Consider the following 27,217-nt stretch of genomic DNA (forward strand, 5'->3'; position numbering starts at 1 on the left):
CACTTTATGTTAAGCACTCAAATAGGGAGGGAGCTGCTACAGTAATTATGCCATTAAAAAAGAGTTTTCCGGGAGGGGCTTTTGGGGGGGGGGACTGGGAGGAGAGAAGGAGATGCGATTGGGATGTAAAGTGAATAAATAAATTAATAAGGCAAAAAAAAAAAAAAGTGTCCCAGGGCCAGTGAGACAGCTCAGAAAGTAAAGGCATTTCCCACCTAAGCCTAAGAACCAGAGTTCAATCCCCAGAGCCCATACTTGAAGGAGAAAACCAACTCCTAAAAGTGGTCCTCGGATCTCAACATGCGTATTCCTGCAGACACATCATCTAAGAGTGTTCCCAGGGCCAGAGAGATGGCTCAGCAATTAGGAGAGCGACCTGCTCTTCCAAAGGACCCAAGTTCAGATCCCATCAGCCACATGGCAGTTCACAAACACCTTTAACTACAGTTCCAGGAGATCCAATACCCTCTCTTCTGGCCTTAGAAGGTACCAACATTTACATGCACATACATAAATACACATGCATATGCATAATTAAAAACTAAAATAAATAAATAAATAAATAAATAAATAAATATTTTTTAAATGTTCCCAAAAGCTAAGACATTACCAGATAGCATCCGAGACCTATAGCAGAGATCTCTCGCTTTGATGGAACCCCTCTCTCTGCTGGCTCCACTAATATGGTTTGAAAGGGACTTGTGTGGTGGTCTGAATAGGAACGGCCCCTATCGATTCATGTGTTTGAATCTTGGTCCAAAAGGAGTGGCACTATTAGGAGGTATGGTCTTGTTGGAGTAGGTGTGGCCTTGTTGGAAGAAGTTTGTCACTGTGGGGGATGAGTACTGAGGTCTCAGTAGCTCAAACCAGTTCTCTCCCTGCTGACTGTGGATCTGGATGTAGAACTCTCAGCTCCTTCTCCAGCACCATGTCTGCCTGCATGCCACCATGCTTCCTGCCATGATGATAATGAACTAAATCTCTGAGACTGTAAGCCAAGCCCCAATTAAATGCTTTCTTTTGTTAAGAGTTGCCATGGTCATAGTGTCTCTTCAAAGCAATAGAAACCCTAAGATTCCTTGATTGATCATTTTCTTTTCTTTTGTGACTATAAAAAGTTCATGTAAACACACACACACACACACACACACACACACACACACACACACGGGGTTCCAATAGGCTTGAAGCTATCACTATTGCAATAAATTTAGGGTACATTTCTTAGAATACAGTGTCTACTAGAAAGGCACTAGTATTCTTTTCTAAGAAAAAGAGGTACCTCAGAGGGGCTCAGAGATCCCGCTTCTATGGAAAAGAGTAGGACTATGCTCTTGGCTACTGGGAGCTATTAAACATTCACTGATCCACCAAGCCTAATAAGCATGTGTGTGTGTGTGTGTGTGTGTGTGTGTGTGTGTGTGTATTATTACAGGGCTACATTGGTTTAGCTTCAGGAAATCAAAGAGGCGTATGTTAGAATAACTCTACTACTTCATTGTTAACTACTCCAGGAAGAAGGCATTATTAAGTGCTTGGCCCAAAGTGAAAGGTGTCAGAGATGAGATCTGACACCCCATGCTTTCTGAGTGCAAAGCTTGTGTTCCTGACTGCCACGCAACCCTGTCTCCCAAGATGCTAGGAATGGGTGATCTCTAGGAAACCATTTGCGATAAAGACTATGAAAGTAGAGACACATCCAAGACCCAGACTAACAGTCCAACAAGGAAGATGGCCACGTGGCCAGGAGTCCCAGTGCTGAACAGAATAATCACACTAAGTTGTGTATAGAATGAGGCAAGAGCTGGTGAGGACCCCCTTCCTAAGCTGAACTTAAGTCAGCTCCTCTGAGAATGCCTGTCTACTAAGCCTACTTTTTGACCTGCCATCCTTGTCCTGCTGCAACCAGTTCAACCAGAATCCTCCCACCCTTGGTACATAACCAAGTTCCATGTATTTATTACCTATCCACTACCCCCACCATTTGGCCCATGAGATAGAAAAGCCCAGCCCTCCCCACCCTACTCACAGCTGTCCTAACACAACTGCAGCCATTCTGAAGAGTGTTCACTGCCTCCTCACGTTTATCTGAAAGGCTCAGGAAAGTCCCAAAGAGCCCTATGGTACAACCACACCATTTCATCCTCAAGGCCCTGCCATGTTAAATCAATGAGTGATGGGTAGGATGGAGAGATGGTTCAAGTTTATATACCATTCCTATAGAAGATCCGAGTTCAGTTCCCAGCACCTATAGCAGGTAGCTCACAACTATCTACAACTCCAGCTCCTGGGGGTCCAACACCTTCTTCTGGCCTCCACAAAAACTTCCATCCACAAGTACATACCCTACAGCCTACACACACACACACACACACACACACACACACACACACACACCAACATATAGTTGGGAAACAAAATCTGTTAACTAAGTACAAAACCCCTCTCTCCTTTCTAAGTCAAGGACCCATTAAAATTTATGAGAATGATATGCTAACAAAAATAATGAGTTGACCACCCTCCACAGCCTAGGCCATGGCAACCACCCAAGAAAGCCTGGGCTCCACTCGCATCTTGGCCTATTTTCTGTTGCTGTATTATAATACCTGAGGCAGGTGTAGCACAGAGGAAAGTTGTTCATGTAAGTTCACTGTTTTGAAAGATCCAGTCTGAAGTCCGAGATCAACTGACTCCTCAGGCCAGCCTCTGGTACAGGGCTCTCTGGCTACATCACAGAATGGCAGACAGCACAGTGGAGGTTGCCTTGTAAGAAAGAGTGATCCCATGACGAGACGCTGGAGAAATTCTTAGATCAGGCTAGCTCTATGTAACAGTTGCTGTTGGGGAACTGATCGGAGTTCTGAGAGAACCTCACTCCCCCTCTGAGTGTGGTGCCCCAGTGGCCCTCCACTGGACCCCTCTTCAGGGCCTCATGCCACCTCTCGCACTGCCACACTGGAAGCAAGCTTCCAACACACAAGCTCGGGAACGCACTGAACCCATCTTCAGAGCACAGCAGGGAGAGGTCCAGGGGATGATGGAGTGATATCCTCACATGATAAGTGTTTCTCATCAGCGAATTATACAGGTAACCTGTAAAGTTGGTCTCAAACGAAAGGCTGGTCTCAGATTTACTATGTAGCCCAGGCTAGCCTTGAACACATTGTTATCTTCCTGAATCTGCCTCTCAAATACTGGGATTGCAGGTGTTTTCTTCATGCTCAGCCATAGATGATAAACTTTCTGAAACATGTATTTTAACATAAAGCCATAAAAACTGATTGCTCAAAACCACGGGCTCCATTTCAGAGAACGAGTATCCATGCCTGCTGTTAGGGCAGCTTCAAACTCCCTGTTAGTCAAGGATGACCTTGAACCCCTGATTCTTCTGTCTCCACCCCAAAAGTGCTGAGGTCATAGGTATGTACAACCACCCCTAGTTTATGTAACGCTGGGGATGGTGTGTGCTAGGCAGGCAATGTAACCGCGCTACATCTCCAGCCCTGGCCACACACTTAAAAAGGTAAAATGCCATGCTTATGCATGTTTTACTAGTATAAAAAAATCTACATTTTAACTGGGGAAATACACATATTGTGTGTACCTTCATAGAAGTATTTGCCAATACTTGTCTGTAGAGCCAACATTTATAGCACTTGTGAGATAAACTTCTTCAACTCACACTTTCTGTGTTGATGGTTGATGTGCAAGGAGCACTCCATTTTATGACCTGGGGCAAAGCCTGCAGGATGGCTATGTAGGAGCGGACCTATGCGGTCATGCAGCGTCATGGAAACCAAGACAGCAAAGCAACAATGAGCTCATTTTGCTACTGGGATGCAAGCAAAGTAACCTGGAGTGATGTAATGTTTGCCTACATAGCACATATGAGACGTGCTTAAAAGCCTCTTTGTTCTGAGGCTGACGCTGGGGCAGGTGCTGGCACATGCTGAGGAAAATGAGCCATGGGACAGGCTGAGGCTCCAGGACAGAAGCTGACGAGCAAATAAACAAACCTGCTGATAGCCCAAGTCTAGGGTCTCATCTCAGTGGCCATTCTATGGCGCTTGGAGAAGGAATTCAAAATATCTTTGGAGAGGGGGAGGGGGAAGAGAAGAGGGAGGGGGAGGAAGATTCTGCTTAACTCTCTCCACATGTGAGACTCCTCTCCTCCGGGCATGACTGGCTGCTCTCCCAAATTACACACTGGAAACAAAAATATTTATTGTGCTCCTGGGGTGTGGCATAATTTATGAATGGAGAAAATTCAAGCAGGAAGATCTATATCTTGTCCTTATTTTCCACACATCTGCCCCCAGTTGGGAGGACAATAGCTGCCTGGGAAAAAAGTGACAAATCCTTGGGCCACGAGACAAACACTCATCGTAACAGAAGTGTAGACTGGGATAGCCCTCTGTGGAAGAAACCTGGTCTTAAGGATCAACATTCCAACTGAGAATCACCTTTGACGCCTATCTTGTCACCTGGGAATCTACCCTTAAGCTGTAATATTTAAGGAATACCACATATTTAAATTGTGGCATTGCTCTGAATAATGAGAGTTAGGTAGAATTCAAATCCCTCTGACTAGGGCACTGATTAACTACACTGTACTGCGCACATACAACATAAGACTTAGAAGGCATAAAAATACTTGAAGAAGCATTCAATGTGCAGGTATTTTAAAAGTCTCCAAATATAGTATGTGACCAAAAAGCCTCAGCAAGGTGCAGAAATATAGGATGCTTTCGTTTATTTTCAAGAAGGGAAAACGAAGAACATGAGCTATTTGTATGTGTTTAATATTCATAAGCTATATGAATACACATAGCCACAGGCACACTGGTTACTGGAGAGGGTTGATGGGGGTGCTGTGGTTTGAATATAGTTTATTCTCTCTAAAACTGAAGCTGAAAGTCAATATCCATTATGAGTTATAAGAGGTAGGACCAGATGATTAGGGCTCTGCCTTCATGAATAGATTAATAAATCCTCCTTATTAATGAGCTAATAGGCTATCTTGAAAATGGGTCTGCGGAACTGGATGGACAGCTCGGTGCTTAAGAGCAATTACTGCTCTTGAAAAGCATGTGAGTTTGTTAGTTCCAGAATCCAGCATCTGACAGTGCACAGCAGCCTATAACTCCAGACCAGTGAGGACCCAATGCTTCTAGCCTCCGGGGCACCTGAATTCACATGCACACACCATGAGCATAGACATCATTTAGAATAATAAAAAACAAAAACAAAAAAACCTTTTTTTTAGGGCTGGAGAGATGGCTCAACGGTTAAGAACACTGAGTGATCTTCCAGAGGTCCTGAGTTCAAATCCCAGCAACCACATGGTGGCTCACAACCATCTGTAATGGGATCTGAAACCCTCTTCTGGTGTGTCTGAAGACAGCTACAGTGTACGCATATGCATTAAATAAATCTTTTTTAAAAATCAAAAAGAAAAAAACATTTTTTTTTAAAGAAAGAAAGAGGGTCTCTTTGTTTTTTGTTTTTCCAACACAGTGTTTCTCTTTATAGCACTGTCCTGAAACTTTGCTCTGTAGACTAGGCTGGCCTGGAACTCAGAGATCTACCTGCCTCTGCCTCCTGAGTGCTGGGATAAAGACAAGCACTGCGGGAAAGAGAATCAACAAAGATCAACGTGTCTTGGTCTCTGCCATGTCTCCATCTCTAGCGTGTGAGCTACACTGTGCCAGGTGAGGAGGATCCAGTACGACAGATGTGGCCCCTTGACCTGGGATGAGACCTGTCGCCAAAACAGATCTCCTGCCTTTATAATTTACCCACTCTGTGATAGGATGGTGTAGTGGCTATTCCTGGTTGTCAACTTGACAATATTTGGAATGAACTACAATTCGGAATTGGAAGGCTCACCAGTGACCCTTATCTGGAGGCTTGGAGATCCTTATCTGGATCTTGGTTTGAAGATCTTGAGCCATAGTGGCTATGGATTCCAGAAGATTGAATCTCCGAGTTTAAGGAACACACCTTTAATCTGGGCTACTCCTTTCATCTGGGATTAAAGGTGTGGTGGAACACACCTTTAATCTGGGCTACACCTTCTGCTGGAGACAATATAAGGACATTGGAAGAAGGGAGTCTAGCTCTTGCTCTTGCTCCTTTGCCTGCTTGCTGCGTGAGACTGAGTAACTGCTAGATCCTTGGACTTCCATTCACAGCTGCGACTGAACAATTGTTGGGAATTCGGCTGCCGACTGTAAGTCATCAATAAATTCCTTTACTATTTAGAGATTATCCATAAGTTCTGTGACTCTAGAGAACCCTGACTAATACAGAAGTTGGTACCAGGAGTGGTTCTAGAGTAACAGAAGTACAAGGATGAATCTTTTAAAATACTGGAATTGGCTTGTTGATCCACCAGCACTTTCAAATATTGAAACCTCTCCAGATTCTCTCCCTCCTGGGAGCTCAGAGAATTTTGAAGACCCATGGTTGAAACTATATTCCGAACTTAAAGAAGCTAATGCCCTTGATTTTCTTAATGAATTAGGTGATTCAGTGCACAAAGCTTTCTACAAGATGGGGAAAAAATCGAAAAATGATTTTACTGGCTGGCTGCTCTTAGTATCTGTGGAAAAAATGATGAATGAAAGGAAGGAGTTGTGTGATAAAATCGAAAGGCTCCAGACACAAGTAAACGATCTAAAAGTTGCTAAGTGTGTCCTTGAGGAGAATCTTCTCTCTTGTAGCAATAGAGCTCAAGTTGCAGAAAATCAAACAGAAACTCTCATTGTAAGGTTGGCTGAACTACAGAGAAAATTCAAGTCTCAGCCTCAGAGTGTGTCGACAGTTAAAGTAAGGGCTCTAATTGGCAAAGAATGGGATCCTACAACATGGGACGGGGATGTGTGGGAAGACCATGTTGAAGCTGAGAATTTTGAATCCTCAGATTCTCAAGGGTTTGCCCCACCTGAGGAAGTAGTACCCTCAGCCCCACCTCTTGAAATAATGCCTTCCCCACATGAGGAAATTAATTTTGCAGAGTCTGCTCACGGCCCACCAATAGTTTCTTCTAGACCTGTAACCAGACTCAAAGCAAAACAGGCTCCTAGAGGGGAGGTAGAAAGTATAGTCCATGAGGAAATTCGCTACACTACTAAGGAGCTTAATGAGTTTGCTAATTCATTCAAGCAGAAACCTGGTGAATATGTGTGGGAATGGATTTTAAGGGTGTGGGATAAGGGTGGAAGGAACATAAAACTAGAGCAGGCTGAGTTTATTGACATGGGTCCTCTGAGTAGAGATTCTAGGTTTAATACGGAAGCTCGCATAGTTAAAAAAGGTGTCAAAAGTTTGTTTGAATGGTTGGCTGAGGTGTTTATCAAAAGATGGCCTACTGGAAATGACTTGGAGATGCCTGATATTCCGTGGCTTAGTGTTGATGAAGGGATTTTAAGACTTAGGGAAATTGCAATGCTAGAGTGGATATATTGTGTAAAGCATAATTGTCCACAATGGGAAGGTCCAGAAGATATGCCTTTCACCAGCTCTATAAGACGCAAATTGGTGAGAGGGGCACCAGCACATTTGAAGGGTTTTGTTCTTTCCCTTTTCCTTGTGCCAGATCTTAGCATTGGAGATGCTTCTGCTCAATTAGATGAATTAAATTCACTGGGTTTAGTTGGATCCCGAGGTAACAAGGGCCAGGTGGCAGCATTGAATCGCCGGAGACAAGGTGATCCTAGTTATTATAATGGACAGCGTAGACAAAAGAATGTTTATAATAACATACCCAGTAATGGTCAGCACAGGAGAGGTGAAATTTATAATGGCATGACTCGCTTGGACCTTTGGTACTGGCTAATCAATCATGGTGTTTCCAGGAATGAAATACATAGGAAGCCTACTGCATATTTGTTTGATCTGTATAAGCAGAAAAATTCTCAAACAAATGAAAGAAAGGCTACATTAGATCGTGGTAAACAGCAATCTCGGCCAGTGAATCAATTTCCAGACTTGAGCCAGTTTGCAGATCCGGAACCCCTTGAATGAAGGGGTGGCCAGGTTCCGCTGAGGAAGGATCTTGATAAGACACTCAAAGGTTTTGCTGTTACCCTTTCTCCAGTTCTTCTCCAGAGGGACCTACGGCCTTTTACAAGGGTAACTGTACACTGGGGAAAAGGAAATAATCAGACTTTTCGGGGTCTGCTGGATACTGGTTCTGAGTTGACACTGATCCCAGGGGATCCCAAGAAACATTGTGGCCCTCCAGTTAAAGTAGGGGCTTATGGAGGGCAGGTGATTAATGGAGTTTTGACTGATGTCCGACTCACAGTAGGTCCAGTAGGTCCCCGGACACATCCTGTGGTGATTTCCCCAGTTCCAGAATGTATAATTGGGATAGATATACTCAGAAATTGGCAGAATTCTCATATTGGTTCCCTGAACTGTAGAGTGAGGGCTATTATGGTTGGAAAGGCCAAATGGAAGCCTTTAGAGTTGCCTCTGCCAAAGAAAATAGTGAATCAAAAACAGTATCGTATTCCTGGAGGAATTGCAGAAATTACTGCCACTATCAAGGACTTGAAAGATGCAGGGGTGGTGGTTCCCACCACATCTCCATTTAACTCTCCTATCTGGCCAGTGCAGAAAACAGATGGATCATGGAGAATGACAGTTGATTACCGAAAACTAAATCAGGTAGTAACTCCAATTGTAGCTGCTGTACCAGATGTAGTTTCCTTACTTGAGCAAATTAACACATCTCCTGGCACCTGGTATGCGGCTATTGATCTGGCAAATGCCTTCTTCTCAGTACCTGTCCATAAGGACCACCAGAAGCAATTTGCTTTCAGTTGGCAAGGCCAACAGTATACCTTCACAGTTTTGCCTCAAGGATATATTAACTCTCCTGCCCTGTGTCATAATTTAGTTAGAAGGGATCTTGATCGTTTGGATCTTCCACAAAATATCACATTGGTGCACTATATTGATGACATTATGCTGATTGGACCAAGTGAGCAGGAAGTAGCAACCACTTTGGACTCATTGGTAACACATATGCGTATCAGAGGATGGGAAATAAATCCAACCAAAATTCAAGGACCATCTACCTCAGTGAAATTCTTAGGAGTCCAGTGGTGTGGGGCATGCAGAGATATTCCTTCTAAGGTGAAAGATAAGTTATTGCACCTGGCCCCTCCTACAACCAAGAAAGAAGCACAACGTTTAGTGGGTCTATTTGGATTCTGGAGACAACACATCCCTCACTTGGGTGTGTTACTTAGGCCTATTTACCAAGTGACTCGGAAAGCTGCTAGCTTTGTGTGGGGCCTGGAACAGGAGAAGGCCCTTCAACAGGTCCAGGCTGCTGTGCAGGCTGCTCTACCACTTGGACCATATGACCTAGCAGATCCGATGGTACTTGAGGTGTCTGTGGCTGATAGAGATGCTGTTTGGAGCCTCTGGCAGGCCCCTGTAGGTGAATCACAGAAAAGGCCTTTGGGATTTTGGAGCAAAGCTCTACCATCATCTGCAGACAACTATTCTCCCTTTGAAAAACAGCTCTTGGCCTGCTATTGGGCCTTAGTGGAAACTGAACGTCTGACAATAGGACACCAAGTCACTATGCGACCTGAACTACCCATCATGAGCTGGGTACTATCAGACCCTGCAAGTCATAAAGTGGGACGTGCACAGCAGCAGTCTATTATCAAATGGAAGTGGTATATACGTGATCGGGCCAGAGCAGGTCCTGAAGGCACAAGCAAGTTACATGAAGAAGTTGCTCAAATGCCTATGGTTTCTACTCCTGTTACAATGCCATCTGCTGCCAAGCATGCACCTATAGCCTCATGGGGTGTTCCCTATGATCAACTGACCGAAGAGGAGAAGACTAGAGCCTGGTTTACTGATGGCTCTGCACGTTATGCAGGCACCACCCAGAAGTGGACAGCTGCAGCATTACAACCCCTTTCTGGGACAACCTTGAAAGACACAGGTGAAGGGAAATCTTCACAGTGGGCAGAACTTCGGGCAGTACACATGGTATTACAGTTTGTTTGCAAGAAGAAATGGCCAGATGTACGATTATACACTGACTCATGGGCTGTAGCCAATGGATTGGCTGGATGGTCAGGGACTTGGAAAGATCACAATTGGAAAATTGGTGAGAAAGACATCTGGGGAAGAAGTATGTGGATAGATCTCTCCAAATGGGCAAAGGATGTGAAGATATTTGTGTCCCATGTAAATGCTCACCAAAAGGTGACTTCAGCTGAGGAGGAGTTCAATAATCAAGTGGATAAGATGACCCGTTCTGTGGACAATCAGCCTCTCTCCCCAGCCATCCCTGTCATTGCTCAATGGGCACATGAACAAAGTGGCCATGGTGGTCGAGATGGAGGTTATGCTTGGGCTCAGCAACATGGGCTTCCACTCACCAAGGCTGACCTGGCTACAGCTGCTGCTGATTGCCAGATCTGCCAACAGCAGAAACCAACACTGAGCCCCAGATATGGCACCATTCCTCGAGGTGACCAGCCAGCAACCTGGTGGCAGGTTGACTACATTGGACCACTTCCTTCGTGGAAAGGACAGCGTTTTGTTCTTACTGGAGTAGATACTTATTCTGGTTATGGATTTGCCTTTCCTGCACGTAATGCCTCTGCTAAAACCACCATTCACGGACTGACAGAATGCCTCATCTATCGTCATGGTATTCCACACAGTATTGCTTCTGACCAAGGAACTCATTTCACAGCCAGAGAAGTACGACAGTGGGCTCACGATCATGGAATTCACTGGTCTTACCACATTCCCCATCATCCTGAAGCAGCTGGGCTGATAGAAAGATGGAATGGCCTTTTGAAGACGCAGTTACAGCGCCAATTAGGTGGTAACAGCTTGGAAGGCTGGGGCAGAGTTCTTCAGAAGGCAGTATATGCTTTGAATCAGCGCTCGATATATGGTACAGTTTCACCCATAGCCAGGATTCATGGGTCCAGGAATCAAGGGGTGGAAAACGGAATAGTTCCACTTACTATCACTCCTAGTGACCCTCTAGGAAAATTTTTGCTTCCTGTCCCCATAACTCTAGGTTCTGCTGGCTTAGAAGTTTTGGCTCCAGAGAGGGGAGTGCTCCTACCAGGAGCTACAACAAACATTTCATTGAACTGGAAGCTCAGACTTCCCCCTGGTCATTTTGGGCTTCTAATGCCCTTAAACCAACAGGCTAAAAAAGGAATAACAGTGTTAGGAGGGGTGATAGATCCAGATTACCATGGGGAAATTGGATTACCTCTTCACAATGGTGGTAAGCAAGATTATGTCTGGAGTGCAGGAGATCCCTTAGGGCGTCTCTTAGTACTACCATGTCCTGTGATTAAAGTCAATGGGAAACTACAACAGCCTAATCCAAGCAGGATGACAAAGGACGCAGACCCATCAGGAATGAAGGTATGGGTCAATCCTCCAGGAAAAGAGCCAAGACCTGCTGAGGTGCTGGCTGAAGGTGAAGGAAATACAGAATGGGTAGTAGAGGAAGGTAGTTATAAATACCAATTAAGGCCACGTAACCAGTTGCAGAAACGAGGATTATAAAGTAATATGAATGCCCATTGTAAATTTACTAATGCATTTGCGATTGTACGAGGGATAGTTATATCATGTTAGGCGTATTTACAACCTTGTTATTGTTTCATGTGAACATGAGATATTATTTGTGTCAAGTTGACAAGGGGTGGATTGTAGTGGCTATTCCTGGTTGTCAACTTGACAATATTTGGAATGAACTACAATTCGGAATTGGAAGGCTCACCAGTGACCCTTATCTGGAGGCTTGGAGATCCTTATCTGGATCTTGGTTTGAAGATCTTGAGCCATAGTGGCTATGGATTCCAGAAGATTGAATCTCCGAGTTTAAGGAACACACCTTTAATCTGGGCTACTCCTTTCATCTGGGATTAAAGGTGTGGTGGAACACACCTTTAATCTGGGCTACACCTTCTGCTGGAGACAATATAAGGACATTGGAAGAAGGGAGTCTAGCTCTTGCTCTTGCTCCTTTGCCTGCTTGCTGCGTGAGACTGAGTAACTGCTAGATCCTTGGACTTCCATTCACAGCTGCGACTGAACAATTGTTGGGAATTCGGCTGCCGACTGTAAGTCATCAATAAATTCCTTTACTATTTAGAGATTATCCATAAGTTCTGTGACTCTAGAGAACCCTGACTAATACAGATGGTTAGCACAGAAAACCAGCTCAGAGAGTGAAAATAGGGTAGACAGGCAAAAGACCCTGTACGAAGCCCAGAAGACTTCTCATTCAAAGTAGGTAATGCAAGAGACTGAAGAAGCCACCCCTACTGTGGTCTGGTGTCCCTCGGAGGAAGCTGGCTGCTACAGGAGCTGCCATATGAAGCATGCGCTCTGTGAACAGTCAGGAATATGACAATGACAAGTGGGTTGCTTCCATACCAAGCCTCTGTGCCACAGCCCTGCCCAGCTGCTAGGCTCCCCTGCAGGTGCCATCTGCCTCAGCCAGGCTACGGAGCAGCCTCAAATGATCGCTACCCCCACTCCTGATGCTGGTGATTGGCTCTCCTCCCCAGTTACCAGAATCCATCCCCCAGCCTCCTCAGCTTGAATCCTTATTAAGTAGGATAGAAAGGGAGCAGGGAGGGTCGATTAAGTAAGTGCTATTAACAGAGGACCCAAGCCTGGGAGGTCAAAGAGACCGGGATGGATGATGGCTGCCAGCCAGACCAAACTTGGAACACTCCTCACAGATACCAAAGAGACATGTGCCCCATGCCAAAGCTGCTGGATTTGGGTTGGAGAATAATGGGTGGTTGCTTTTCTGGGATTTCTTTGATATGCCTTCCAGTTGCTTTTATGAGTATAGATCGTTCTTATAAACCAAAAACGTACAGTGTAAGACAAGAAAACAACAGAGATGGATGCATTAAAGACAAAGCCACATCAAGATTCTCATGTAGTCTGAAGCCTTTAAAGAAGAAGGTGGCTGGGTGTGGTGCTGCACGCCTTTAAATCCCAGCACTAGGGAGGCAGAGGCAAACAGTTCTCTGTGAGCTGGAGGCCAGCCTGGTCTACAGAGTGAGTTCCAGAACAGCCAGGGCTATACAGAGAAACCCTGTCTTGAACCTTCCTCCACACTCCCCCCCCCCCAAAACAACAGACAGGCAGCATAAGGGTTGTAGCCCAGTAGTGAACCCCCGCCCTAGCATGTATGAAGCCCTGGGCTCAGCTCCCAGCTGACCTGAAGGGCAGAGGAGGCCTGCTGGAGGTGAGGAGGTACAACATGTACCTCTAAGACCAGCAGTTCACTTCTCTGCTCCCCCCTCCTCACTGGCTTGAAACTCAATAGCCCTTCAAGCCATCTTCCTCACCCCACTCTGTAAACCCAAGTGATGCTGATGTCATACTCATCTCAGCTTAACCACTCTATGTTCAAACCATCAACATTTTCCAGCTTCAGCCCTTCACGATTATGTAAAATCAACAAGTATTTAAATTAGTGGGCTGGTTTTGGCATGTAAACATATCAAGTCTCTCGCCCATTTAATGCAAAGCTTTGTACTAATTAATAAAATTAGGTGCAAAACTCAAACCCCTCAGTGCTTGAACAATCCAGCCGACCTAGGCATCTCCAAAGTCTCCATCCTAAATAAAGCCTTCCCGAATCCCACACTCGGAAGCGGCATGGTGGCTAACCCCCTGCCCTGCTATAGTCAGAACTCTGGATTGTAAGTGATAGGAACCCCGGTGATGGAAAGGACACAATGCAAATAAGAGCTAAGCCAAGCCGGGTAACCCAACCCAAACCTGAGCAGGACTTTGTCCTTTGCTTCTGCTTCTCACAGTAAGACACTTTCACAGGACAGGAAACATGGACACCCAAGAGGTCAAGAGTTACCATTTCAGCCCTCGAGCTTTTATTAGTTCTATGTTCAAAAATCCTAAGAGGAATCTTCAGTCAGCTTGGGTCAGTTCAGTGGGCTGTACAAAACATTGTAGCAGCTGCTGCCAGAATCAAATGGCCAGAGAGAGGGACCAACCAGTACCACAAAAGCAAGTAGAAACTGCTGTGAACTGAACCACCATTTCTCCCCCTGAAGCTCTTATGTGGAGGCCTAACTCCTCAGGGTGTATCAGTGTTGAGAGGGAGGGCCTAGTGGGAAGTGTTTGGGGCCTGGGAAAGAAGCCCTTGGGAATGGTTGATGCTTTCTGGAGGAGCCCATGAGCTAGCGCTGGCTTAGTGGCCATTAGGTAGCAACATGTCCACCACACACTGCCTGTCTTCACACAGGACACTCACCCTTCCGCTTTCTGCCATGAGTTGAAGAATTCAAAGCTTTCACCGTACATTGTTACATATCCAGTCTTGATGTCCGAGCCCAAGTATGAACCATAATAAGCCTCTACCAGCTATCTACTCTGCGGTATCACATTAGAACAGCGGAATGCAGACTAGGGCATACATTATTACACTCCAATAAAAAGGAATGCAATAATGTGACATTTCAGACTTCTTTGGAAGGCACATTTTATGCAGCAAAGCTGAAGAGACATGGGGGGCAGGGGTGTTGGGGGGTAGGAGTCTCCTGGGAGCTGGCACGTCCCTCATGGTGGAGCCTCACCCTCCAATCAGAACTGAAGTCCCCCCACCTTAGCAAAACCCCAACTGTTATGTGTCACCAGCCACCCAATGGCTCACAGATGGTAAATTATAAATGGCAGCGGTATTAGAGGCCTCAGAAAGAAGCGTCTTTAATGGCAGGTGTGCCTCTAACGTGAATAGAGTTATTGGATAAAAGGAGAAGGGTTTCCGTGTCCTGACTCATCCTGACGCCACCTGCTCTTTCCCATCCACATGACCAGCAGCTAATCCTATTGCTTCTGCGTCATCAACAGCAAGCAACCTTCCCATCAGCCCTGAGCTCCATCCACTGCTATCCTGGCTGAGGCCCCCTCAGAACCACGCTGGATCATTCTATAGACATCGGAGTGGGGAGATAGATACCCTAGCCCTTGTTAAGCAAGGAAATATTTAAAAGGAATGATTGAGACCTGGGGATGGAGCTCGATGATCCAATGCTTGCCTGCAAGTGTAAGGACCCTGGGTTCAATATCTAGTACCACACAAAAAGACACAGAGGCTGGAGAGAAGGCTCAGTGGGTAAAGTGTTTGTTGTGCGAGTGTGGGGACCAAAGTTTGAATCCACAGCATAATCATGTGGGGATGGTGGCACACTGGAGTGCAGACAGGGGTCTACAACTAGCTAGCTAGACCAGCAAAATCCTAGCATCAACTTTGAGCCTCCATCAGCACAAATACATGCATACATGTATACCTGTATGCATATTTCCACACATGTGACTATGTATACACATATGAGTACCACCCCCCCACACACACACACACACTCAAAAAAAACCCATGGTATTTCAAAAGTAGTAAAACATACTCCACAACTCATCTCTGGGTGATCACGGAAAACCCATCAATCCATCTGAGGTGTTTTATTTTTAAACAAAAGGCATAATATTTCTAAATTTTTTATCTATTTTTATTTTAATGTACATTTGTGTTTGGTCTGTATATATGTCTGTGTGAGGGTTGTTGGGTCCCCTGAAACGTGAGCTACAGATGGTTGTGAGCCACCATGTGGGTGCTGGGAGTTGAACCCAGGTCCTTTGGAAGAACAGCCAGTGCTCTAAACCTCTGAGCCACCTCTCCAGCCCAAGACATAGTATAGTATTTTATAGTCTTATGGAGATAACTTTTGACATAGTATCTCATACCCAAATGTGTAGATAGGAGTGCTTCATATCAGGAGTTTTTCAGGTTTATGAGTGGTGAAACATTCCTAAATGTGAAAATGCTCTGAAACCCAAAACTTTATGACCGTTGGCGTCAATGCTCCAGTTTTCGATTTTGGCATCTACCTTTGGATTGGGAGTGCTCGACTTGATCGTGCTGTTGATATCAGAGGTCCTGTGCTAACCTTCCAAAAGTCAAATAAATTCGAGATGACAGAGAAGGTTGGAAAACCCTCTGCAGCATAATTTTCTTTCTCTCCCAAAGATTTGCCATTATTTTTTCTGTAAGCCTAAAATGTTAGTGCACACACTGGGTCTCTGCTCCTCCTGCTAACCAGCGCCACTTCACTACCTGACACAGAAGGCTGAGAGTCATTCTCTCTTGAGAGTGGATACAGCCGACACTTACTACATTTCTATCACTTCCCAATATAGCCCATCAAATTATGACACTATCAAGAGCTGAGCCCTTCAATGAAGTCACCGTTCCCACAGAGCCAATCACTACCCCAGAGTGCACCTGTAAATATGGCTACTTAGGAATCAAGCCTTCAACACATGAGCATGGTTGGGGGAGCAGGGGCAGGGGTGGGGGGAGAGGATATTCCAGATCAAAACCACGAAAACTACTGAATTGTAATATGAGAAAGGACACAGGGCTCCAAGCGATGGAGAATTTTAAACTGTATCAGTATCTGATGGTCCTGAAATGGTTCCAAATATGCAGATGCATGAGCATGGAACTAAAGAGATGTGATGGCACCGATGACACAGGCACACATCTGTAACCCTCACACACAGGAGGCTGCGGCAGCAAGTCGGCTAGCCTCATATACACACTCAAACAAGCAGCAAGCCCTCAGTAGCATCTCACTCACCGAGAATTATTTTATATTAATTTTTTTAAAGACAAGGTCTCCACTGTGTAGACCTGGTTGGCCTGAACTCACTATGACTAACTATGTAGACCAGGCTGGCCTTGAACTCAGAGATCTGCTGACCTCTGCCTCCTGAGTGCTGGGATTATAGGCATGCTCCTCCACACCCAGCTAACTTGTTGCTCTTACAGAGGACCAGGGTTTATCTCTCAGCTCACTGCCACCTGTAACTCCAGTTCCCAGGGATCCAACGCCCTCTTCTGGCTTCCACCAGCACTGCATGTGTGTGGTACACAGACAAACATAAAAGTAAAAAAAAAAAAAAAAAATACCCAAACACGTTTTTTAAAGCATTTTTTGGAAACAATGCGAATTCTCTTTATGTTCTGCTTAGTTTTACTGGGAACCTTGAAGGGCTCTAAAAGAATTAAATAAAGTAGAGAAAGGGATCTGAATAAACATTTCTCCAAGAAGATGCCTAAGTGACCCATAAGCTCACAAAAGATGCTTAGTGTCATTAATCAGCAGGGAAATGCAAGCCGTAGTCATGACGACGAGTGACACATCACACCCACAACTGCGGCTGGATTAAAAGAAAGACCGAGGAGAAACTGGAAGCCTCAACCCTTTGGACACTGCCAATGGGATATAAAGTGGTTTGGCCACTACAGAAAACAGCTTGGCAGCCCCCTCCCCCACCCCCGGAGAAGTTAGCATGGGACACCACATGACCCAGCAGTTCCGTTCCTGAGGAAAGAGCCAAAAGAATGGCACGTGAACAGATATGACCAAGCAGAGCGGCTCAGTCACAGTAGCTAGAGGATGCAAGGGACCCAACCGTGAGATGAATGGATGCTGTGTACAACAGCATCGTGCTCGCTGTGAAGAGTGACTAATGCCTACAGGCATGGAACATCACCACAGAGGCAATGCTGGAGAACTAGACCAACATAGCGAATACTTCTAAGTTCTACACAGTGTGTGTGGGTGAGTGTGTGAGTGTGTGAGTGTGTGTGTGTATGTGTATGTGTGTACTGGATTGTTCACATTGAGCATGTGAAAAATAAAAACTTTACATTTTAATTAGAAAGAAACTGTAGCACAGGATAATATACATTGGTTGGTCATGGAGGAAACATTGTAAAGACGTGATTATGAAATAGTTGACATCATCAAACTTGAACTCATCTATTCATCCAAATTAACTATAAACTGAACATGATTAAAATACACTGTATACTATATGAATTGTCAAATAATAAAATATTTTAACAAGTAAATTATAAAATGAAGGGGCTGGAGAGATGGCTCAGCAGTTAAGAGCATTGACTGCTCTTCCAGAGGTCTTGAGCTCAATTCCCAGCAACCACATGGTGGCTCACAACCATCTGTGAGATCTGATGTGTCTAAAGACAGCTATAGTGTACTTATAATAAATAAATAAATCTTTTAAAAAATATATAAAATGAAACAATGAGCATGAAGCTAGACATGGCAACTCACTGGTGGTGCTGGTGGTGCTGGTGGTGGTGGTGGTTTTGGTTTTGGTTTTGGAGACAGGGTTTCTCTGTGTAGACCTGGCTGTCTGGGCACTTGTTCTGTAGAGCAGGCTGGTATCAAACTCAAGAGATTCGCCCGCCTCTGCCTCCTGAGTGCTGGGACTAAAGTCATGTGCCAACACTACCCTGCAACTCACAACTTTAACCCCCACCACTGAAGTTAAGAGAGGTTTGAGAAGGATCACGAGTTCAAGGCCAGCAAAGGCCACATAGGGAGTTCTATGCCAGCAAGGCTCCTTCTCAACTGAAGAAATGGCTCAGCAGTGAAAAGCACTTATTGCTCTGCCAAAGGACCCAGGTTTGAGTCCCAGCATGCACATGGTGGCCTACAACCATCTGTCACTCTAGTTCTGGAGTATCGGGTGCACACTCCTGTCCTCCTGAGGCACCAGGCATGCATGTGACGCACATGCAGACAAAACACCTACGCACATAATAAAATAAATATCGAGACGCTGGAATACAGGAGGCATCAATTGTTTCCATCAAGGAACGCTCCTGACCATCTCCCCATGCCCACACTGTGAGCTCTCTAGCTATAGAATGGCTTCTCCTCTTCCCACTAGGAGACCTCTTTTCTACTGACTGAGGAGGCAGCTGCAATGCCTCCTGGGTACAAAGACTCACTCCAAGCAGAGCTGTAGCGGATCCCTCCTCCCCTCCGCTCCCGCAGAGATAATGAAGGATTTTCTGTATCCAATGAAGAGCTCTCCAACGTCTTTCCTCCACTGCACCTACTACACGGCAAGAATGTCAAGGAGCCAGAAATGACAGTGACAACTTTACAGGGGATGGGGCAAAGGGGAGCTCCAAAGCAAGGTTCACCAAGGGAAGGGAGTGGGGAGGAGGCAGAGTGCTTAGGCCTAAACCTTCCTAGCCCTTTAAAGTCAACTGAGGCATGATTTAATTGTGGTACTAAGTTGGAAAGAGTCCCCTCTCCCCAGCCCTGTTTCTATCCCTTTTCCTCTCTACTCCTCCATCTCTCTCCATCTCTTTGCCTCTCTCCCTTTCTCTTCCCCACTTCTCCCTCTTGACCTCTTGAGTGTGTGTACAAGGGAGGATGCGTGAGTGCAGGTGTACCTGTCTCCACGCTCGTGCTGTGAGTGTGTGTGTGTGTGTGTGTGTGTGTGTGTGTGTGTGAGTGTGTGTGTGTGGTTGGTTGGTTGGCTTGAATGAACACTGTCTCCCATACTCTCTAGCCTTTGTACACTTGGTCCCCAGCTGCTGACATTGCTTGGGGAGGTTTAGGAGGCTCTAACATGTAGTAATGTCGCTTGAGGTGGCCTTTGAGGTAAAAAGCCTCAAGCCATTTCTACTTCGTTCTCTCTGCTTTGTGCTTACATTTGAAGATTTAAGCCCTTGGCTCCCTGCCCCTACTACCATGCCTGTCACTTGATGTCACGGTTCCCTGTCGTATCCCTCTGGAACTTTAAGCCCCAAATAAACTCTCCTATAAATCGCTTTGATCATGGTGCTTTGTCACAACAGAAAAGTAATAAATACTCTGTGTGTGTGTCTGAGAAAGAGAGAGAGAGAGAGAGAGAGAGAGAGAGAGAGAGAGAGAGATTGATTTCATATTGCATCCAAGTCCTCATATGTGTTAGACAAGCACTGAGATCCATGCCCCAGCTCTCTTTTCCCTTTTCATTCTCTGTAGACCAGGCTGGCCTCAAACTCACAGATATCAGCCTGCCTCTGCCTTCTGAGTGCTGGGATTAAAGGCCCGTGCCACCACTGCCTGGCTTCTTCTCACATTTGAAGACAAGGTGCAATTCTCCTGCCTTAACCTCTGGAGCACCAGGCCTGGCCAGAGGTAGAGTCTCTGAAGAGGAGGCATGTATATGTAACAGGGCGCAGAGGCTCTCCTAGGGGAAGCTGCCTCTGATGCAAGAGCTCAAAGGACCAGTAGCAGTTTGTCAGTAGCATGGGTTGGGGGCAGGCCGCCATCTTCCTATAATGGGAGTTTGCTTATGAGAACAGTGGGATTTGATGAGCATTTTTCAAAAATGTTCCTGACCACAATGTGAGGCATAGACAGGATAGGTGTCCAGACAGAGTGAGAAACCACTAGGAATCAGCAGCAGGAATCGAATGAAAGCCCAGGGACTGAGTGGGTAAACAGGCTGGAGATGGAGGAGCTGGCCCAGGCAAGGTGAGGACGCAGCTGAGAGACAAAGGCCTCTAGAGCAACCTCAAGACTTCCAGCACTGGAGTCAGCTCATGTCCTTGGCTGAGGCCATTTGAGTGGCTGGTTGTTTAGTCCTCCAATCTGTCACTTGGAACTAGAGAGTTCCAGGAAGAGGGGGTCAACTAGAGTGGGGAGCCCAGGGAAGAAACCACAGAAAGAGGGGCCTAAGGGTAAGAACTGCATGAGGCTGAGGAGTGAAGCAGAACACAGCAACTGCAGGGAAGCCTGAGCCAACAGCCTCTGGCCCCTGAGAGATGCTCAACCGTGGGCTGAGCTGCAAGGGCAGCACTGGTGACCTCTGTGAGGAGGACTTCAGTGGTGAGGTGGGAACAAAGCAAGAAGAGGAGTGATGAGGGGTGGGAGGGAGCCAGTGAGCACAGGCAAGTCTAAAGCCAAAGCTGTTGTGTGGAGAGGAGGGTGGCTGGGAAAGGTAGTTTGGATGGTAAGATGGGAGTGCGGACAAAGGCTAATGAGACAGATGTGGAGGTTAGAGGACAAGGCTAGAACACAAGTGACCTGGTAACACACATCTGTAAGCCCCTCCCTCAGGAAATGGAGGCAAGAGGACTTAGTCTAAAGATCCTACTTTCAGAGGAGAACAGAAACAAAAACAAAACCATTGTTCCAATTCAAGGGCTAGGCACCCCAAGCTAGAAAGGAACAGGAAAAGAACAGGGTACATGGGGGTTAGAGAGATAGCTCAGAGGTTAAGAGCACTGGCTGTTCTTCCAGAGGTCCTGAGTTCAATTCCCAGCAACCACATGGTGGCTGTAATGAGATCTGCTATCCTCTTCTGGCCTGCAGGCATACACGCAGACAGAATGTTGTATACATAATACATAATAAAGAAAAAAAGGGGGGGGAAGGAGGAGGGCACTCGTGAAGTTAATCAATGGGTTTGACAGCCTTGATGTAGTAAAGGGAGCATGGGTCCTTTAATGACCTGAAAGAGGGGGATTTTGTTCACTTAATTCTTCATCTGCTATAAACTGCCAAGCTGATGGAGATGAGCCACTGGAAGGCCTTACAAAAATCACATGGCAGGGTAGCTGGTGAGAGCCACTGGACCGCCTGGCTATGGTGGCTCAGATCACAAAGCTGATGCAGGAACACTGCTGCACTGAGCTGCTTAGCAAGTTCCAGACCAGCCTGGCAAAGAGGGAAAGAAAGCAAAGGCAGCAGGAGAAAGGGAAACGATGCATCTATATATGTTAGGTGCTGGGAAGATGGCTCAGGCAGGAAGGTGCTTGCCTTGCAAGGACCCGAGTTCAATCCCCAGAACCTGTATAAAAAAGCCAAGGGTTGTGGCAAGTGCATGTCCTTCCACACATTAGGAAGGTGGAACCAAAGGGGATTCTTGGGGCGCTCTAGTAGAAAGAGGAGAAACCCCCCCCCAGGCTGAGAAACCCTGTCTGTCTCTCCTCTGTCTCTGTCTTTCTGTTCCTCTCTCTGTATCTGTCTCTCTGTTCCTCTCTCTGTCTCTCTGTCTGTCTGTCTCTCTGTCTCTCTCTCTCTCTTTCTCTCCCTCCCTCCCTCCCTCCTTCTCCCTATAAGGTCACAACTCTCTTAAGAGCAGACTGGCAGACTGAACACTTGGCCAGAGCAGACAGCAGGCGATGCTAGATAAGGCCCTTCTGTTTGAGGACCCAGAGATTCAGCTGAGGAGATGACAGCTCATGTGAGACGCTACAGTGGAGACAGCTACCAACCGTGACGGCCTGCACTTTTCAAATGCTGTCTTTGTTTTTGGACTATGTTGCTCCACCCATCACGAAATAGCCACAAGAATACCTGAATCGCCAGAAGACTTGATTCAAATACTGTCTGGTTTTTGTCTGTCTGTATGTAGCCCAGGGATCCGTCGTCATAGAGGCTCTCTCCCTCTGCTCACCTCCATCATCACCCTCACAGCCCATTCTCTGAACCCTTGGGGACCACACACTCCAACCACTTCCGAACCACAGCAAGTGGGAGGCAGACGTGGAACAGCATAAGCAGCAAACCTTTTTTTTTTTCTTTTTTTCAGACAGGGTTTCTCTAACATAGTTCTGGTGACCTGGAGCTCGCTATGTAGACCAGGCTGGCCTCACACTGTGAGCTGCTCCTGCTTCTGCCTCCTAGGTGCAGGAATTAAAAGCATGGATTCCAAGCCCCACCTCTGAATGTGCTCTAAGCCATCTCTCCAGCGTCACATCTTCCATGATGTTCTTACCTCCCCCCCTTTCTGGTTTTTATCTGTTTACGCTGTTGTTTTAGGACGGGGTCTCTCGTGAACCTCAGGTTGACCTTGAGTTTATTTTATAGCTGAGGCTGGCCTGGAACTTCTGGTCCTCTACATCTACCACCCAAGTGCTGGGATTACACGCAGGCGCCACTATGCCTGGCTGCATTTTACCACCTTGATACCCAGAACCAGCAGCCAAACGCATACATTTCTAACCACACAGTCTCTGTTATCAGTGGTATGTTTATAACTTGCTGCCACAAGGCTAACAAGATAAAAGACCTGGTTAGCTTCCTGCTTGGACGGGTGGAGCAGCTTCATCAGCTCAGAGTCTTTGTTGGTACCAAGCACTAGTCTGGCCAGCGAGGATAGATTTTGGTTTCACATACTTACTGTGCCTGGGCCTGTGCAGTGACCCTGGGTCAATGACTTAGTAACCCTGAGCTAGCCTCTTCTCATCTATAAGTAGAGCAGGCTAAAGAGCACTAGCTATATCTCTGGCTGTCTTACAGTCTTGGGCTCTGGTGATCTGTCATCAAAGAATCTAGCCAGTATTCTTTTCTTGGGCTGGATTGTATAAAATACCTTTTACCTATTTTTCTCCCCCGAGGAATTGCATTTTTGATCTTACCTTATCTCAAATTTGACACAAGCACCTAGACAATATGATGGCTAATGAGACTTTTTCTGTATATGATAAAATATATAAAGACATACAATGTACTATATTAGCCATTAATTTTTTTTTGAGATAAGGTTTCACTAAGTTGCCTTTGGCTGGCCTGTAACTCTGTGCAGTCCAGGCTAGTCTTGAATTCACAGACATCCACCTATTTGTTTTCCCAGTGCTCAGATTCAAGGTATGCATGTGTCTTAGGGTTTCCATTGCTGTGAAGAGACATGACCACGGCAACTCTTATAAAGGAAACCATTTTACTGGGGCTGTGTGACAGTTTGTGTATGCTCAGCCCAGGGAGTGGTACTATTAGAAGGTATGGCCCTGTTGGAGTAGGTGTGTCACTGTGAGAGTGGGCTTTAAGACCCTCATCCTAGCTGCTTGGAAGCCAGTATTCTGCTAGCAGTCTTCAGATGAAGATATAGAACTCTCAGCTCCTCCTGCACCATGCCTGCCTGGATGCTGCCATGTTCCCACCTTGATGATAATGGACTGAATCTCTGAACCTGTAAGCCAGCCCCAATTAAATGTTATCCTTTATAAGACTTGCCTTGGTTATGGTGTCTGTTCACAGCAGTAAAACCTTAATTAAGACAGGCTGGTTTACAGTGTCAGAGGTTCAGTCCCTATCATCATGGTGGGAAGCATGGCAGCTCGAAGGCACACTTAGTGCTTGAGGAGACAAGAGTTCTACATCTTGATTGGAAGGCAACCAGGAAGAGATTATCTTCTATAGGCAGCCAGGAGGAGGGTCTCCACCCACACTGGGTGGAGGCTGAGCATAGGAAGTCTCAAAGCCCATCCCCACAGTGACACACTTCCTCCAGTAAGGCCACGCCTACTCTAACAAGGCCACACCTCCTAATAGTATCACTTCCTATGGGCCAAGCATATTAAAATCATCAAAGCATGGATACTTAGTTCATTTTTCTGGGCTTCTTCATGGCCGGAGGTTGGCAGGAGGAGATTCTTCATGTTGATAGGAAACAGAGAAAAAGAGATTAACCACATACATGTATGTGGTAAACATACGTTCGGAGGAGTATGCTTTAAGAATGAGGCCAGAGGAAAATGCTGGGTGTCCTGTTCTGTCACTATTCCTCAAGACATAGCCTCTCTCACTAGAACCTAGAACTAGGTTGGTAACCAGCAAGCTCCAGCAATCCTCTCTCTGAGCCCCGCCTCTCAAGCACTGGGTTACAGTCACGCACAGCTTTCTTGGTGGATGCTGGGGTTTTGAACTCAGATCGTCACGCTTACCGGTGAGCCATCTCCCCAGCCCTGAGATTAACCAATTTAAGGATGCAGCTCTACCATACTGGTATGTTCACTGTGCTGTATAACCATCACGTTTTTCTAGAACTTCATCTCCTCAAATCCTTATCCATTCGACACTAACTCTGTATTTCTTCTGCCACAGCTCCTGGCAACCAGCATTCTGTCTTCTAGTTCCATCAACCTATTTACTCTAAGGACCTTGTTCAAGTAGAGACATACATTATTTATCCTTTGGAATTGGCTCACATCACGCAGCATGGTATCTATCTTACTCTTCATCTGTCTGGGTTCTCGAATTTCCTTCCTTGCCCACTGTGATTTTGTTATAGCTTGACCCTGATTGCCAGACACCCTTAATACTTATGTCTGGTGTCAGCTTTTCCAGATGTCTTCTCCCACCCCTGCAACTAACAGATGAGACATAAAGCCCTGTCACTGTGGCCTGGCCCATCACCACACCGCCCATCCCCATGGCAAATATATGCTGCAGTACCACACTGTCTGGGTTGATATACCTTCCTAGGTTAGCTCCAGATGCTGACGTTTAAATTATCTCTGCATTTCCAGCCCTAGCACCATAGGATGTCTACTGAACAGGATCTGTGTATGAATAACTAGGGTGGTGTTCTGTCATTACAAAACAGACTGGAACAATCCCCGAGTAATGAAGTCACTCAGAATAACCATTAAGGTAGGTTCCTGCTTTACAAAGATTTAGAACCCAAACTGTTAGTCAACTCCTCTCCTTGAGTAGAGGTAATTCAGTAACCATTTAGAAGCATTGGGGGCGGGGGAGGCTGGGCATGGTGACACCCACACTTTTAACCCCAGCACTTGGGAGGCAGAGGCAGGTGGATCTCTGTGAGTTTGAGGCCAGGCTATCTAGTGAGTTTCTGGAAAGCCAGGACTACATAGAGAGACACTCTCTCAAAAGAAGAAATGAATACTTAAAAAAAAAAAAAAGACTTTTTTGTTGTTGTTGTTTTGATCATCAAGTCAAGAATTCTAGCAACCAAGAAAAGGAATGTGTGTTAGTTATTTACATTTTAGGTTTGGAAGACACAGTGAAGATGGTTTTCATATTTCAGCCTTCTTGGTGGCAGAAATGTCTGAGAACCAAGTTTGCCTGATTTACCGCCCACAGCCTCCCACCAAGAGACTCATTTGCTGGTTAGGATTGTGTTCACCTGGATTATCACCTTTTCGATATAGTTTTTCTAATTATAAACATTACTAAGCAATAAGAAATTTCTTAGAGTTTAAGTAAAAGCAAATCAACTGGCTTATGAAAATGGATGTGTAACAGGATAAAACAAGCCTTTCAATTACAATTTATGGAGCTGGAGGGATGGGTCGGGGGTTAAGAGCACATTTTATTCTAAGAGAGGATGGGAGTTCTAGAAGTCCCTAGCATACCCACAGCGACTCACTACCATCCCTAACTGTAGGGATCCGATTTCCTCTGCTGGCCTTCAGGCACACACACAGTGAATGTACATACATACACGCAGGCTCATACACAAGGAAAAAAACTAAAACATGATTGGAAACAGGGGTCTGAGGAAGAACCTTAATGGGCATTTCGACCTGAAGCCTCCAAGTTGTGACATTCCCAAGGAAACAGAAAATAAGAAAGGAGACTTACAGGACTAAGTCCAAGAGGAGTAGGAACAGGCTGAGGGGGCAGACACGCTCAAGTCCAAACCGCCAGGCATTTCAGTGCTTCCTAGCTACCGAACCGTACTTTTTGCAAAGTTCTAACTATGAACTCGAAAACTAAGACACTCCGGATCAATGAGGGGCTGGGCCCCCCAGGGGCCATCCTGAGTGGCATTCAGGGCTTCTGGGACATCAGGGCCTCAGCGGCTCAGCTCAAGGGACAGCACCTTCTGAGGAGTGGCAGCTGCCACTCATCCCTGCCCGCAGTGCGCGCCCTCGAATCCACGGTTCTAATTTCCCACCAGCCACCTGCGCCCGAGAGTCACGTCCATTCCCACGAGAGGGACAGCTTGGAGCTGAACAAAACACCACAATGGATCCCAGACGCCCCGAGTTGGTGTCCCGAGACCTTGGAAATGCAAAGAAAACTACAGATCCCGCAGTCACGCCCGCACCGCTCCAGGACATCCCGCCCTCAAGATATGAACCTCCAGAGCCCCTACCTCGCCACAACACCGGGAGCCGAGGTCTGCAACACCCATGGACCTCCACATTCGCAGAACTCTTGGTCCGGCCCCGCCCCCGACAGTAGACCACGCCCCTCCATGCCTTTATCAGCTAGGCCCCGCCCCGAAGTCCAGGTCCCGCCCCCACAGCCAAGTCCCACCCCGCAAACTCGCCCAAACCCTCTCAATAGACCACGCCCCATAATATAGGCCCCGCCCAAACGTTCAGGTCGCACCCTTGATGGGGATGCCCCGCTCCGCAGTTTGAGGTTCTGCCGCACAGGCGCAGCAGCAACTCTGACTGGCCCGCCTACCTTGCTTGAAGCCCGGTGCATTGTGGGACACTCAGGCCAATGTCGGGCCTGTGCTGACCCCTGGCGGGCGCTTCTGTAACGGCAGCCGGAGTGCAGCTGCGGGCTCGGACCCTGGG

General features: G+C 46.3%; 1 protein-coding gene across 2 annotated transcripts in view; it reads right to left on the minus strand.

Moving 5' to 3' along the window:
- The window catches only part of Extl3 (exostosin-like glycosyltransferase 3), a 97,841-nt gene extending 70,967 nt beyond the window's left edge, over window positions 1-26,874 (minus strand). Inside the window, exon 1 of one of the 2 annotated variants that reach the window (XM_006519284.2) lies at window positions 26,785-26,874. The gene's annotated coding sequence lies outside the window, so the exon portion shown is untranslated. The remainder of the gene's footprint in view (window positions 1-26,784) is intronic. The other variant, XM_006519286.3, reaches the window with a different exon arrangement.
- Between the last annotated feature and the right edge of the window lie 343 nt (window positions 26,875-27,217).

Source organism: Mus musculus, chromosome 14 (assembly GCF_000001635.26).
Source record: "Mus musculus strain C57BL/6J chromosome 14, GRCm38.p6 C57BL/6J".
Taxonomy (NCBI): domain Eukaryota; kingdom Metazoa; phylum Chordata; class Mammalia; order Rodentia; family Muridae; genus Mus; species Mus musculus.